Below are 3,945 nucleotides of genomic sequence, written 5' to 3'. Positions count from 1 at the left end.
TTTTTTTGGTTTCCGTAAATAATTCTATTTCTGGAATGTTTAACTTTTTGGTGTGCTCGCCCTTAAGTTATTTGTTTTTGTTATTTGATGGCCTTATAACAATTATATTCAGCAATTGTTATTGAGCTTGAGGCCGTATCACTTCTACCATTTTTCAAAAATTATTGTTGCTTTTCCACAATAATTTTTCATTTAAAACGGTCTGATGCGCAATAAAAATTGTTAAATATAATAATATTTTTCATAAAAATGAATAATATTAGGGGGTAGGGTCTAGAAATTCTCAAAAAAAGCATTTTCGATGGGCACCCTAATGTACATATAAATATATTCGACTGTGTCAAATAAAACGAATGTTATAACTACGAGTTGATGATCAATTTCAATTGTATGTTGTTATTATTGGTTGTACTAATGATCAAATAGGCTCATGTGCAAGAAAAGACTTATTAAGAAAAGATTTATTGGTTTCCTTCGACGTGATATCCCTCTTTACCAACATTCCGACACATTTAGCTATTAAAATCATCCTGGAAAAGTGGAACGAGATTCAACCAAACACAAAAATACCGAAAAATAAGTTCCACAACATTTTGAATTTCTGTCTGAAAGAGAATAATTATTTCACATGCGACGGAAATTTCTATGCCCAGACTTTTGGGATGCCGATGGGAAATCCCCTCTCGCCAACGATTGCAGACATAGTTATGGACAATTTATTGGACAATACCGTGATGGAGCTAAAGAAATACCTCAATATTGACATTAAATTTATGGTTAAATATGTGGACGACATTTTTGCTATTGTTAGACGAAACGACGTGGACATAATTTTAAAAACACTTAACGAATACCATCCTTAACTACAATTTACTATGGAACCAGAAACGAATTCCCGCATCCCATTCCTAGACGTCGTGATTCACAGGAAAAATAATTCCATGCTACTTGACAGGTATTTGAAACCCACATCCTCCGGTCGCATAATTAATTTGTTGTCTTCGCAACCCTTGAAATACAAAGTGAACACAGCAAATAACCTTATACATAAAGTACTAACAATAAGCCACGCACAATTTAGAGACACAAACATTAATAGAATAAACAGAATTCTAACCAACAACAACTACCCGCACCACCTAATACAAAGTTTACTAAAACAGAAAATAAGGGAAATGGACAACCAGCACAACAAAACAACGAAGTCGAAAACAACAAGTGAGACAAAGCGATATCACAGTGTCACAACGTACCTAAGCTCTACCAACAACTTGAAGGCGAAATAAACAACAATCAGAACATTATATTAGCATACAAATCTAACAACACCTTGTCTTCAATATTCACAAAAACAAAATCCCCAATAGAATACCACCAACAAAACAATGTGGTATACGATATCGCATGCAAAGGGAGCGAAAACGAATGCTGCAATAAAGTGTACATTGGCACAACGAAACGACCACTTGGAGTTCGCCTAGCTGAACACGAAGCCGACAATAGAAAGAATAAAAACAGCACTGCTTTAGCACAACATGTGTTAGCTAGTGGTCATACAGCTGATCTGACCAACGCGAAAATAGTGGATAGGGAAAAAAGAGAAAAAACAAGATACACACTGGAGAGTTTAAGAATTTTGCAAAAAAGAAATGTAACAGTAAACAAGAAAGAGGACACTGACGACATCGCGGCTGCATACTTATTATGTTTATAGCCTTTTTAGTATTAGTTTGACAAATGTACCACAGGGTGATGGTATGAACGCTGTTCAAAAGTTTTAAAGTTTAAATGTTAAGTGTAGTTTAGTAGTTTATTTTTCAAATGTAAGTCTTTCAATGTTTTCACAAAAGTGTTTAAAGTCCAGTATGAGGTTAAAATTGCTAATTGTCCCTGATTAAATACAAAATTTGTTCCTTGTTTTTGTGTGTACAATTGTTTTGTGTACATATCAACAAATTATATTATAATAATAACCTCCTTATATTTGTTTCTTGTTGATATTTAATAAAGAAAACGCCCCAGAAGATGCCAAGGAGGTTGGCGAAACGTCGCACAGTGCCGCGAAGGTGGACAAAAATACAAAAATCGACTGTCTTGAAACTTAGATGTTTTGATGTCAAGTTACAGCTAAATCTCCAACTAAGAGAAGTTCATAAGGTATTTTGTGATAAAAACAACCTTCAGCCTCACACACCCCCTCAAAGTACACCTATTTTCTACATACCATTTCATTTCGGCGATTCGCACATAAAAGTGGTCGCAGTTAAAAATTTGTTAAAAATACATTTTTATTCCTAGCAAGATCAACTTTTGCACTTTGATAAAGATATATGCGACAAACCAAAAAATGTATGGTTCATGGAAAAAAAATGTATACAAATATTTTTTTTTTATTAATAAATAAATATATGATTAAACATACCAAAATCCGAAAATTGGTAAACTTTGGAGACAAAAAAAAAAAAACATCTTGAAAGTTCGTGAAATTTTTTTTTTGGTTATGGTAGTTCGGACCTTCTACTAACAGAAACAATCGAAATCTCTTCCAACTTTTTCCAATATTTGAAAATTTTCAATTTTGAAAAAGTGACTAAATGCCTTTTTTTGGTATTATTTTAGCTGATCTATATTTACAATACTTTTTCTGAATGCCCTAAGATCTAAATTTTTGGTTCGCTTTTCAAAAATAAGGTGTTGAATTAAAGCTAAAAGTGCCAAAAAAAAAAAATTAAGAGGTAGAGGGTGCTTTGAAATGAAAAAAATTATCAGCTAATTAAAATACTTAAATATGCATCACGGTATGGGAGCCAAAAACAAAGGTATACGAAGATTTACATATATATATATATACATATATATATATATATATAGAGCAATGACACCAGTTTACAAACCAGTGAAATTCGTTTATACGAAAGAAGGAAAGGCGGTAATTCATTCAGAATATAATAAAACAATTCAGATGATTAATGATTTGGAATGTGATATTTTTAAAAATAAGAAGGGAATCGCTGAAGTTTTCTACATCATGCATTGCACTATGATTGACGGTGCAGTAGCTAATGTTTTAACAAACACCAATTCCTCAAGCAGATGTTTCATATGTCATGCAAGCCCAACAGAAATGAATAATATTGAACAAAACAAAATACCAAATCCAGATCATTATAAATTTGGGTTATCAACCCTCCATTGCTGGATTCGATTCCTTGAATGTCTATTACACATAGCCTACCGTCTGCCTTTTAAGACATGGCAAGTCAGAATGGAAAATAAGGCTAAATTTATTGAAACTAAAGCCCGTATCCAAAAAGAGTTCAAAATTAAAACAGGTTTGATAATTGACCAAGTCAAGCAAGGGTTTGGAACAACAAATGATGGAAACACAGCTCGACGTTTTTTTGAAAATATTGACGTTGCCGCATAAATTACTCGTCTGGATAAGTCTCTAATCCATAATTTTTCTCTGGTGCTAAGAGTCCTCTCTTGTGGAAAACAAATAAAAACCCAAGAGTTTAGTGTTTTGTTGAACGAAACAAGAGAGTTATACCTTAGAAATTATGGTTGGTATAACATGCCAAGTTCAGTGCATAAAGTTTTAGTACATGGATGTGATGTAATTAAATACTTTGATTTACCAATAGGTAATGATTTTAAAGCTATGTTTTCATTTATTTTCCTAATCTGTATTTCCACCTATTTTATCAGGTTCATTATCAGAAGAAGCCTTAGAATGTTCACACAAAAACATAAGAAAATATCGGCTTAATCATTCTCGAAAAACTGGAAGAGTACAAAGCAATACGGATTTAATGACTCGTTTGATATTATCGTCAGATCCATTAGTTGCATTTAAAAGAAATATAAAACAGAGAAACAAATATTTAAAGGGTTCTGATCTCAGCTTTAATAAATACATTGTTGAAAGTGACGAAGCAGACAAAA

Source organism: Rhagoletis pomonella, unplaced genomic scaffold (genome assembly GCF_013731165.1).
Source record: "Rhagoletis pomonella isolate Grant_MI unplaced genomic scaffold, Rhpom_1.0 Rhpom_scaffold_00014, whole genome shotgun sequence".
NCBI classification, from domain to species: Eukaryota; Metazoa; Arthropoda; class Insecta; order Diptera; family Tephritidae; genus Rhagoletis; species Rhagoletis pomonella.
Note: the sequence above shows the minus strand (reverse complement) of the source record.